General features: G+C 40.3%; 1 protein-coding gene across 1 annotated transcript in view; it reads right to left on the bottom strand.

Annotated features, from left to right (window-relative positions):
- The window catches only part of caln1 (calneuron 1), a 452,244-nt gene that overhangs the window by 294,627 nt on the left and 143,858 nt on the right, over positions 1-13,759 (bottom strand). The gene's annotated exons all lie outside the window — the stretch shown is intronic.

A 13,759-nucleotide genomic window follows, 5' to 3' on the forward strand; every position in this document is an offset into this window, starting at 1 on the left:
GAAGCTACTGACAAGATGAAGGATGCCCCAAACACCACTAGAGATGGAGGATCTTCATTGGAGCTCTAAACACCAGCAGCGTAACAGGCAGTAAGTAAAATTTATAAACAGAATATCCTTAATTGGAAGTATTCATTCTTATTTAACAGATGAATCATTATCATCACATTACTTTCTGTGGAACACAGGAGAGACTGCAGATGCTAGAAACCCTGGAACATCACACACGAAAAGGAGGAGCTCAGCAGCTCAGGCAGCATCTATGGAGAGGAATAAATAGTCAATGTTTTGGGCCAAGATCCTTCATCAGGAGGGAGCTTGCTGTGTGAAAACCACCAGTTGCATATTCTCTCTCTCCCTCTCTCTCACTCTAAGTGATACATAGAATGGTCTTTGTTTCAATGCTATTCAGAGACCCTTCACTACTTTACTGGTACATTGATGAATGTTATAGTGCTGCTTTCTCTACCCAAATACTCAAAAATGTTGTCATCTTTGCGACCATCTTTTACTCTGCTCTCACTTCCACATAGCCTATCTTTGAATTTTCTCAAATAATGAAGAGTTGGAGTACAGGAAGGAGATAGAAAGCTTAATAGCATGGTGTCAAGCCAACCTCTCTCTCAATGTCACCAAAATTAAAGAGCTGGTCATTGACTTCGAGAAGGGGGACAGTGCACATGCTCCTCTCTACATCAATGGTATTGAGTTTGAGAGGGTTGAGGGCTTCAAGTCCCTTGGAGTGAATGTCATCAATAGCCTGTCCTGGCCCAACCACATAGATGTCACCGCAAAGAAAGCTTACCAACTTCCTTGATTAGTATGGGCATCAAAGGTTACAGGAAGAAGGCAGGAGAATGGGATTAAGAGGGATAATAAATCAGCCTTGATGGCTATTTCTTCTCAATGTCTTATGATCAATGCTTTTTCTTCCTCAGCAAACTTTAGAAATTTGTTGAGTGCTTGGCAACCCGTACTGATTTTTATTGATGCACCACAGAATGCATTCTGTCTGGATGCATAATGGCTTGGAATAACAACTGACTACCCATGTCTGCAAGAGATTGCAGAGGATTATGGACACAGTTCAGCACATCACAGAAACCAACTTCCCTCCACCGACTCTGTCTTCACTTCTCACTAGCTCAGTAAGGCAGCCACCAAAATCAAAGACTTCATCCACCTTGAACATTCTCTCAACTTCCTCTTCCATCAGACAGAAGATACAAACGCTTGAAAGCATGTACTACCAGACTCAAGTATAGCTTCTACTCCACTGTTAGAAGGCTATTAAGCAATTCCCATGTGTTAGGGTTATTATTCTATAGATTTATTCAGTATGCCCACAAGAAAATGAATCTTAGGGTTGTATATGGTGACTATATGTACATTGATAATGAATTTAAATCGCTACACCCCACAGTTTTAAATGACCCACACTTGTTTTGTAACAATATCCTTTTATTCATGAATCTCTTTTGAGAAAAAACATTTCAATATTTACTCTATCAAGCTCTCTTAGGATTAGGTCACCCCTCATTCTTCTGAACTCCAAACAATACAAGCAGGGCTACTCTAACTCCCTTCCTCCTTTCCATAGTGAATATTTTTATCTCTCAGTTTTTCCAGTTCTGTTGTATTTGTTCCAATGACAAAACTTCTTTTACCTGTACTTATGATATGTTATCTTTCTCTTCATTATAGTTGGTAGATCTCTCAAGCATATCTCTTCTATTCTCCACACTTCTGCTCTCAAACCGTCAACTCTTAATCAGAGCAAGGATAAAGTTTTGCTTGTCCTCATCTTTGACTCTAGTAACCTCCACATTAAACAGATAGTCTTCCATAACTTATGCCACTTTCAATGTGATGTCACCAGACTTGGGTTTTCTTTCCCTTCCAGCATTCTAGAGGAACCATTTCTGTTGCCAATTCCTGGTCCTCTCCATGTCTACCCATAGCTGCTTCCAGCACTTCTCCATGTAACTGCTGGAGATACCCACATCTACTCTTTTGACTCATTACATTGCACCATCTAAAAACTTACATACTTCTTTCAGGCAAAGCATCAAATCGCTTTTACTCTTTCCAATGTCAGGTTCTGAATTCAGTGCCATGACGTAGTCTCCTCTGTTTTGGAGAAACCAAGCGAAAATGGTGACAACTTTTATGCACTTCCTCATTCTGTCAGTGATGCACCATCAATAACTCACTCTGAGACGTAAGAAGCGAGATATCGGCTTTTATTGACTGGAAGAATGAACAACACTACATCCTGGAGAATGAGGCCGGGCTCAGGCCTCAATCGCCTTTATACAGGGGTCTGTGGGAGGAGCCACAGGAGCAGTCAGCAGGGGTCTGTGGGAGGAGTCACAGGAGCAGTCCAGACAGGTATATGTAGTTCACCACAGTCAGCAAGGGTAAATCTTAGCTTCTAGTTACCAGCAAATTTAATTCTGATCTCACTCCCATTCTGACGTCTGTGCCTTTGGTATCTTACACAGTTCCAATAAAGCCTAACAAAGCTTATCTTCGGATCAGGCATTTTACAACACTTTTCAAATTCTGAATTCTACTACTTCAGGTAACCAGCACTGCCAGATTATATAAAACGTGGATCTCTGATGAGAAGCCATCAACTTATCATAGTAACTCATTTTTTTCATCTCCATATGTGCTTCCTGACCCTCAAAGTATTTCAAGCTTTCTTCTTTATTTCAAGCTTCCAGCAACTGCGGTGTTATATATCTCACAGTTCCGGCTCCATTTTCTCTCTCACCCCTCTGTTTTCATTCATGTCTTAGTATTTACATCTCAAACAGATCATCTGTGACTACAAGCCTTAACTCCCTCTCTCAGCTGGCAACCCTGCCATTTGCTTCACCGCTAGAGGTACCACTTTCCCCCCATTACTTCCAACCATCCTATCAAAGTCATTCCCATTTTAAGAACATACTTGATTTCTAACTTGTCCTTGTTCTGATCACCATTCTAAAATGTTTACTCAGTTTCTCTGTCTGTGTATTTCCAGCATTTTCTGTTTTAATAATAAAACCTGCATTGAATCGGGTTCAACAATATATCAAATCACACACCGTGCTATCAATCAGCTCTAAGAATACTCTGCAATATACACACTACTAGGGGAGATAACTATCGGTTAGAACAGTGAGAGAACTTCTCTGCATAGCTTTTAAAAGTTCTCATAAGATCTGCTCAAGAAAGAAGATAAAGTTTGACTTTACATTTCAAACAAGACCAGTTACTTCAATGGGGTAGAGTCTCTTAGTATTTCACTGGAGTATTGTCTTAGGTCTTGAAGACAATGGAGTTATACTTAGTTTCTCAATGCCCATTATGCCACTGGCATTCAGGGCAGGAATGAAGATCCTCCATCTTCGCCGGTGTTCAGGCCTTCCTTTATCATATCAGTAGCTTCTACTGGGTTTTCATTACTGCCAGTCACACAAGTCCCAGATGGAGACTCAGGAATACTGTCACAATCAAGTGTAGAAGGATTCCTCATTGCTGTTTCCATAACAATTTTGTTTTACCAGTTGGAGTTGTTAGCCCTGAGCTGAACCCCCGAACCTGGAGGACCCCTGGACCACTCTTAGTCTGGCCTCTACCCTTTGACCTGTTTGGCATGGGTGACCCTTCTAAGGCCCTGACTCCAGCCAAAATAGCTCTCTGGTCATTGAGGCACGCAAGCCTCCAAACCCAATGACAAGGTTGTGGTCCTCTTGGAGTTATACTTAAGCCTATAATATTCTAACTCACAGATGAGAATGCAGGTATTAAGCTACTCTATCCTTTGCTTGGAAAATTTCATGTTACATGTGGAGTTTGCTTATCAATCCTTAAATACTACAGCAAGCAGTGGAAATAATCTATTAATTATCTGCGTAATTCTTTGAAGTGATACTTTGACCGATAACTACATCATCATGGCAATGGGATCGTTCATGGCATATTGCTGGAGTCAGATACAACTTCAGACATTTTGAAATCCAAACAACATTTATAGAAATGGTGTTTGCAGACAGCCAGACTGATAAAGAAACATTTACCCAGGAAAACCAATTACCACAGAATACACACAGACAGTAATCATCCCCAATTTAAAGGATTATTGGAGGATGTGTTAATGGTGAATCAAAATCCACTGACGAGCTCTTCCACAAATGCCAACACATATATGAATCCTGCATAATAAAATTCACAAAATTAAATTTAGGATTATTCCTTCAGATGCTAATACGAAATCCTACTTAACTACAATACCTTGCAGCATTGCATGCATTTCGCATCCACAGACACAGGCAGCTTCAGGTTAGATAACAAAAGGTATTGTCTACAAATGAAATTGCAACAACCCCAGCTAGAAAACAGAATGATCGCAAAAGTTTGACTGTAATGATGTTTTGCAAATGAACTCAAAAAAAAATATTACCACTGTCACAATTTTATGAAGCAGAGCAAAGAAACACAATACTCTTCTGAACCTCAGAAGATTAAATGCTTTGCAAGGCTTCAGCGATTTAAAATAAATTTTTAGTGTCAAGATGTGATCGGCGCTAGAGTTGAAAAACTCTAAAATTGCTGCATTGCGTCAATAAAATCATTTGCGAGGGATAACAGGATTAAATGATATTTCTGTGGTTGGTGATATTCAAACACGTATCAATTCTGATGAGACTGTAGATTGTCAATATATAAAAGCAATTAAATCTGGTTGAAGTGTGATGTGAAACAGTGACATTGCTCTCCAAAGCGTAATGTTAAAATCATGTGACAAACAGTTGGTGTGGGGGAGAAGTCAAGCCTTTGTTGACAACACAAAACTGGTATTTGTGTCTGCTTGGTTTAGGCCTTTGTGTTCTTTTCTTTCCTAAGGATTTCCTTTAATACCTTGGGAGATGCTGAGGGTGAACATTCTGGTAAGAACTGAGAATATTTCCCGAAAGGAGATCGGAATCAAGAACCACTAATCTCTCACCACTCTTCATTTTTATATTTTGTAGCAAAGAATTGATTCCACATTCTGAATAAAGACATCATTTCCACTATTTTAATTCTCTGATAATATCTTTAATTTGCGCTCCTTTCCAATATCTTGCTGACCACGGGGGGAAAAATCTATTACTATTTATTTCATCCATAAAATAGGAGATTCGTATCTCAACTTTACTGGATAAAACCTTAACTTTTGATGCTTGGCAGCATTTCACTGGATTTTCACTGCACTATTTGAAGATCAGGTGAGTTCTCCCTTTATCAGCACCAATGTTCTTAATATTACAATTTAAATAAAACCAACCTACTGCTTCAGGTCATTGAGACGCACAAGCCTCCAAACCCCTATGACAAGGCAGTGGACCTGTTGTAGGGGTTGTGGGGGTGGGGGGTAACTTACAGGAAACAATTAAGCTAGCAACAAAATGTGTTTGAGATCTGGGAGGAAACAGCAGCACCCAGATCAAACCAATGTGTTCACATAGCAAACCCCACACTGACAACACCAGAGATCAGAGTCAAATCTGGGTCGCTGACACTATAAGACAACAGTGCTTTCAGCTGAGCCACTGAGCCACAATATTTGAAAATAGATAGATAGATAGATAGATAGATAGATAGATAGATAGATACTTTATTCATCCCCATGGGGAAATTCAACTTTTTTTCCAATGTCCCATACACTTGTTGTAGCAAAACTAATTACATACAATACTTAACTCAGTAAAAAAATATGATATGCATCTAAATCACTATCTCAAAAAGCATTAATAATAGCTTTTAAAAAGTTCTTAAGTCCTGGCGGTAGAATTGTAAAGCCTAATGGCATTGGGGAGTATTGACCTCTTCATCCTGTCTGAGGAGCATTGTATCGATAGTAACCTGTCGCTGAAACTGCTTCTCTGTCTCTGGATGGTGCTATGTAGAGGATGTTCAGAGTTATCCATAATTGAAGTGACGGCCTAGATGATGCACTCAAGTCTCTGAACTGAGAATTGAACATGGACTGACATTGACGCTCATTTAGATTAATCAGGGATATAATGGGCAAATATAGGGTATTCCATATTTATACCTTCTGAACTAAATTTGGATTGAATTAATTACAAATAACAACAAAGCAGCATACAGAGAGGAGGCGCAGAAACTGCCTGAATGGTGCAATAACTCTAACCTTTCACTCAACATAATAAAACCCAAACAAATGATTATCGATTTCAGGAAATCAAAAAGGTATGAACAGGCTCCACTACTCATTAACAGTGGAAAGGGTCTCCAGACCTTTAAGTTCTCGGGAGGGGAGAAGTTCGCCTGGACCTCCAATGTCTCCTTGAAAATTAGGGAACGCTCAGCACTGTAATTGAGAGCATACTGACATACTGCTGGACAATATGGCACACTAGCTGCAACAAGATCGACCAAAAAGCACTTCACCAAGTGATCAGTACTGTGCAGAACATCACAGCGATGCAACTACCAGATATGTAAACTATCTACTAGTCATAATGTCTACGGCGGGCTCACATAATCGTGATGGACTCATCCCACCATAGCAATAACCATATAACCATATAACAATTACAGCACAGAAACAGGCCATCTCAGCCCTTCTAGTCCACCATCTACTAACTCATAATGTCTACGGTGGGCTCACAACATCGTGATGGACTCATCCCACCCTAGCAATAACCATATAACAATTACAGCACAGAAACAGGCCATCTCGGCCCTTCTAGTCCATGCCAAACGCTTACTCTCACCTAGTCCCACTGACCTGCACGCAGCCCATAACCCTCCATTCCTTTCCTGTCCATATACCTATCCAATTTTTTTTTTTAATGACAATATCGAACCTGCCTCTACCACTTCTACTGGAAGCTCGTTCCACACAGCTACCACTCTCTGAGTAAAGAAGTTCCCCCTTGTGTTACCCCTAAACTTTTGCCCCCCCCAACTCTCAACTCATGTCCTCTTGTTTGAATCTCCCCTACTCTCAATGGAAAAAGCCTATCCACATCAACTCTATCTAGTAACCTCTTCAAAAACTTTGATGCTGCTCCAAATAACTTGAACTTAATTTTAAATGTCATCATTGTGTTTTTAGCCATTGCATTGCCAGTTAGTCACTTTGCACCAAATGAAGTGGCAATGCAATCTCATTGTCCTCAGCAATGACAATGAAGCTCTATCTGGCGAACTCCACCTACAAATACCGTCCCAACATTACTCCCACATTTTGACATTGCTCTCCCACTCCCTGCATCATCAGACCCCACGTGCAACGAGCTGGTGGATCTGTTTCAGTATGTTACAGATACAAATACATGCACCTTCTGTTGGAAGTATAATATCAGATGGCAGCCATCCTCTCTGTGTGGAAGAAATAATCCCGGAATTCAAGATTCTCCAGTTTGATTCCAGAGATGAGGGGTTAGACTGTGAGGAGAGTTTGAGTCGCCTGGGTCTGTACTTGCTGGAATTCAGAAGAATGAGAGGAAATCTTATAGAAAGGTATAGATAAGGTAGAGGCAGAAAAGTTATTTCCACTGATAAGTGAGTCTAGAACTAAGGAACATAGCTTCAATATCGGAGCAGTAGATTTAGGATGGAGATTAGGCTTTTCCCAAAGAGTGGAATTTTCTGGCCAATGAAGCAGTGGAGGTTACCTCAGTAAATATATTTAAGACAAGGTTGGATAGATTTTTGCATAGTAGGGAAATTAAGGATTATGGGGGAAAGGCAGGTAGGTTGAGATGAGTCCCTGGCCAGCCATGATATTATTGAATAGCAGAGCAGGCTTGATGGGCCAGATGGCCTACTCCTGCTCCTATCTCTTATGTTCTTATGAAGAGGTTGGTTTTTGAACTGACCTTTGATAACTGATCTGGGCAGTCAAAATGGTCCTCTACACAATACTGCAGATTTTAGGATTCTTAAGAAAGAAGAAATATGATAATAGAGTAATAGTTATAGAGAATTACAGAATCCAAACAGGCGCTTCAGCCTATCAAATCTATGTCAGCCATCGAATGCCCACTTACTTCATTAATCTTCCATTAATCCCATTTTAGCTGCTGCTTATGATTCTCTTTATAAAGATATGAATAGTAAAAAGTATATTCAGAGGAATTATGGGACTAATTAGCAATTTAAAAAAAAGAGGCAATTGTGTGGGAGGCAGAGGACATAGATGATGTTTTAGATGAGAAACTTGCATTGTCTTTGCTGGAGGAGTCTGCCAATGGGGAGGCTGGTAAAAGAGAGTGACAATGGCAGAGGTGGTACCAGTCGGAAGGTGCATGTCGCTAATTGTGAGGGATAAAAAGTCAGAAATCGGAGAAAATGGGACTGCAATTTTCTGATTCTTCTTATGTACAATAGGTGTTCCAGAAGCTGGAGGTTTGGAATTGTTCTGTCACTGTTTAAAAATAAAGACCAGCAGACAAAATGCTGCAACTCACTTGGGGAAACTTCATTAAACAATAGTCCAGGGCAAAATCAATTGGCATTTGGAAAAAATATAAATGTTGAATTCATGTCAGCATAGATTTGAGGCAAACTATTTCTAGAGGTGACAAATATAGAGGACAAAGCTTGTAGTACTGAGTGAAACTATCAGATTAATCTGTCTGTTCACTCCAGAATCAGGTTTATTATCACCAGCATGTGACGAGAAATTTGTTAACTTAGCAGCAACAGTTCAATGCAATACATAATCTGGGAGAGAGAGAAAAAAATAATAATAATAAATTAAATTAACATAGTAATAAATAAACAAGTAAATCAATTACGTATGTTGAATAGATTTTTTTTTAATGTGCTAAAACAGAAATACTGTATATTAATAAAGTGAGGTAGTGTCCAAAGTTTCAATGTCGACTTAGGAATCGGATGGCAGAGGGGGAGAAGCTGTTCTTGAATCGCTGAGTGTGTGCCTTCAGGTTTCTGTATCTCCTACCTGATGGTAACAGTGAGAAAAGGGCATGCCCTGGGTGCCGGAGGTCCTTAATAATGGACGCTGCCTTTCTGAGACACCGCTCCCTAAAGATGTCCTGGGTACTTTGTAGGCTAGTGCCAAAGATGGAGATTTACAACCTTCTGCAGCTTCTTCCGGTCCTGTGCAGTAGCTCTTCCATACCAGACAGTGATACAGTCTGTCAGAATGCTCTCCACGGTACAACTATAGAAGTTTTTGAGTGTATTTGTTGACATGCCAAATCACTTCAAACTCCTAATGAAGTATAGCCGTTGCCTTGCGTTCTTTATGACTACATCAATATGTTGGGACCAGGTTAGGTCCTCAGAGATCTTGACACCCAGGAACTTGGAAGCTGCTCACTCTCTCCACTTCTGATCCCTCTGTGAGGATTGGTATGTGTTTCATGACTAGACTCCAAATGAATTCTATTCTGGAGACCACTGTCGACTGTTTGCTCTTTGCCGTAGATGCGAACTGGCCTGCTCAGCTCCTCCAGCATTTTGTGTGTGTTGCTTGGGAGTCGTAAAGCAATAGCTTATGAAATCACGGAAAAGGTAACTTACCTATATTTCAAATGATCTTACTTTAGGTTAATATGGTTAATCATTTACGTGCTTTGACTGATTTTGGGTAACTTCAATTTTTTAAACTTTTATGATTTTTTAATTTTTTAGATGATTAAATTTTAATAGCCTTTAAATTCCTCTGATTTTTCAGAGAGGTTTAAAGGCTGTTAAAGCCCTCAACAGCTTCTAAAATCAGGAAAGCTGCACATAGGAGCTATTTGTCAGCTGACTAACATTGTCAGGGAAATTTCAAGTGCACCATCCTCACTACATTGCTTCTGGCCTGTGAGGAAGACCCTCCACATCCTGACCAGGGAATAGAAGACAATTCTAGATGAGCCTACTGGCTCAGAGGACCAGAGGCAGCATGAAGAATCACTTTGTTTTACAGAACAAACTGTTACAATCTTCAATCATCTCCCTAAATAAATCAGTAGAGACATTCAAAATCAACTTGGCTGAGGAGGAAATAAGTGAAAGAGCAGGGAATTGGAATTACCGTAGATTCCGGATTATAAGCCGCTACTTTTTTTCCCACGCTTTGAACAGCTTTGAACACTGCGGCCTTTACTACGGTGCGGCTAATGCATGGTTTTTTTTCATGCCGCCAAAAACAATTTGCCTCGTAACAGTAGACCAATAAAATTGATGAGTAGTTCACAGAGGTCCAATGAAATTGTACGATAAATCAAGCGCACTTTCACAATTAAATTATTGTAAATCAGTCATTTGTACTCACCCTCATCAACATGGAAAACACTCGAAGAAAAGCATTGTGCTGCCTTTATGGCAGTTATTTAGTTTATAATATTTTCACTTAGTAATTCATTTGTTAGTATTTTCTAGTTAAAGTTAGAAGTGTTTTAAGTATATTTGTTTTCTGTACTACATCCCGGGATGCTATGACGTCACATCCGGTTTCGCCGTGTCTTGTGGAGAAAATACCGGTTTGCGATAAACGGAAAGGAGGGGGTGAGCGCATTAGACCCGCGCGAGAACGCTGCAAACATATGATGCAGCTTTTAAGTTAAAGGCGATCAATAACTTTTCCTGGTAGGCTGCAGTATATATTTTTTTACCAGTCGTTAGGAGATATTGGAATGTTGTTCGTGCACTGTTCAGTAAAAAAGTATACGCAACGTAATTTGTGTGTTACCGATACGTATGTATATTTAAAAGTAGCCGTGTTACAGGCACGGTTCGAAAAAAAGCATTTGCAATATGTATTTGTTTATGTTACCATACAGATTTAATTAAAAGTTAAAAAATCCTCACGTGTAATATCTTTCTGTGTAAATATCTCATATTACAACGTGGGACACCTGCGGCTTAAAATCCGGTGCGGCTTGTACAAGTATAAAATTGATTTTCTTTCTAAAATTAGAGCCTGCGGCTTTTAATCAGGTGCGCTCTGTAGTCCGGAATCTACGGTAAGCTGAATATAAGACCAGTCACAAGTATGGTGGTCAAATACTCTCCTTCTGTATCCCACTGTGCTCTTTACATGCTTCTCCATGTTAATGAGTACAATTGAATTCAGAAGATCCACTACCCTATTGTTTGGAAATCCCAATGTTTCAGCATTTGGGTCAACAGCTACTGTTTCCCACGATCCGATCAGACTCAATCGGACCGCTTCCCATATCGCTTTTAAACAACGTGTAGCCCCATTTCTGCACTCCACTTAAACTCGCTGTCAAATTTATTACATTGCTGAGTAACACCTTAAAAGCTTTAAAAGTTGTGTTGGGTAGGTGTGTTATCCGTTCGTCCAGAAAATTGTTGTAATGTAGGACCAGAAGAAAAACTAGCCAAGTACAGGTAAAGGGATTAGTACACTGCATAGTCCCAACCTCCTGGTCACTCGATACAGGATCTGCAGCCTGAGCACCTCATGTTGGATTCAGTGCTGGAGCAGTGAGCTGTAGTTACCTCACGTTATGAGAAAATTCTTCTTAATAATTGATAGAAAGCCTTTAAAGATGCAAGTTTGAAGCACTATTTAGATGACCAAATGTCTGCTCTACTATTCATTTGCCTATGATCCAATGACTGAGTACATAAGACTACAAGGCATAGGAGCAGAATTAGGCCATTCAGCCATCAAGTCTGCTCCACCATCCCATCATGGCTGATTCTGGATCTAATTCAACCCCATTCACCTGCCTTCTCACCATATCATTTGATGCCCTGACCGATCAGGAAACTATCAAGTTCTGCCTTAAATATACACATGGCCTTGGCCTCCCACCACAGTCTGTGTCAGAACATTTCACAGATTTACTACTCTCTGGCTTAAAAAAAATCCTCCTTACCTCTGTTCTAAAGGGTCACCCCCTTAATTTTGAGGCTGTGCCCTCTTGTTCTGGATACCCCCACCATAGAAAACATCCTCTCCACATCCACCCTATCTAGTCTTTTCAACATTGAAGAATTACTTGACTTTGGTATGGTCCTTGCAGTGAATCCGAAACTTAAACATCAGTACACAGGATTCCCCAAAGCAGTTGATTTAAGTACAGTACCAAAGTTCGTCAGAGTCACAGAACAATACAACAAGGATACAAGCCCTTTGGGTCCAACAAGGCCATGCCGACTATGGTGCCCACACAAGTATTCTCAACTTCCTGCATTTGGCCAATATCCCTCTAAGCTGTGCCCCTCCATGTACCAATCCAAGTGCATATGAAACACTACCATATCTGCTTCAGCAACTTCCTCTGGCAGCTCATTTTATACACTCATCACCCTCTGTGTGAGAATGTTGTTCCTTAAATTCCCTTCTAAATCATTCATTTCTGACCATAAAGCTATGCCCCTAGTTTTGGACTCTTTACCATGGGGAAAAGACTGTTACCATCTACCTTATCTTTGCTCTGCATTTTATAAACCTCTATAAGTTCACCCCTCATTCTTCTTAGCTTCAAAGAACAAAAATCCTGCCTGGCCAACCTCTTGCTAAAACTCAGTCCCTCTAGTCCTGGCAAAATACTTGCAAATCTTTTCTACTCTCTTTCCAGTTTAACTATGTCTTTCCTAGAACAAGGTGACCGAAGCTATGCACAGTACTCCAAGTGTGGGTGAACTAATAACTTATACAACTGCAACATACTGTCCCAACTCTAATACTCATTGCCCTAACTGATGAAGGCCACTGTGCTAAAAGCCTTTTTCACGTCTCTGTCTACCTGTGACATCACTTTCAGTAAGGTACATAACTCTTCCATTGCACTCCCTAGTGCCGTACCAAACTCATACACTGGTTTGATTTTCCATATTCCATCACCTCACACCTAACTGTACTGAAATCCAATTGTCTCTGCTCAGCCTATTTCCCTAACTGATCAAGATCCCCCTGTAATCCTTCACTATCAAAAGCACCTCCTAACTCCATGTTATCCACAAACTTACTGAGAAGGCTTGTGCATTTGCATCCAAATCATTCATATAAATAACAAATAACGAGGGCCTAACACCAACCCCTGCGGCACACCACTACTCAGTGGGCTCCATTTCAAGAAATAACCTTCAGCCGCTACTCTCTGCTTCCTACCTCCAAGATTTTTTTATAAAATCCATCTAACTACTGTAGCTCTCCCTGAATTCCTTGGGACCTAACTTTCCACACTAGCCTATTATGCATGACATTATCAAAGGATATCCTAAAATCCAAATAGACAACACCCACTGCCTCTCATCTACATTTTTTGGCTACCTCTTGTAAGAACTCTAAAAGGTTCATTAAACACAGCTTCCCACACACAAAGCCATGCTGACTAACTCTAATCAGATTCTGCCTACCCAAATGCTGGTAGATCCTTCCTTCAGAATTCTCTTCAGCAACTTCTCCATGACTTATATTATTCCCTCCAGTAAGTCAGGCTGACTGGCCTATATTTCTCTGATTTGTTCTTGCTAACCTTCTTAAACAATGGAATATCATTAGCCACTGTCCGGTCTTCTGGGACTTCACCACTGGCTAACAATGAAGCAAATATCTCTCCCGCAGAAGGGCCTGCAGAATTTATTCTCTAGCCTCGCACAAAATCTGAGCATGCACTCAGTCAGGCCCTGAGATCTATCCACTTAATGTGTTGCAAGGCTGCAAATAACTCCTCCCAAACCTCCAAAATATCTCTACTTGTTTCTCTCATCTCTTGAGCAGCCATAATTTTCTCCTCAATAAACCAAGGAATAA

The sequence above is a fragment of the Hemitrygon akajei genome, chromosome 8 (genome assembly GCF_048418815.1).
Source record: "Hemitrygon akajei chromosome 8, sHemAka1.3, whole genome shotgun sequence".
Classification (NCBI taxonomy): domain Eukaryota; kingdom Metazoa; phylum Chordata; class Chondrichthyes; order Myliobatiformes; family Dasyatidae; genus Hemitrygon; species Hemitrygon akajei.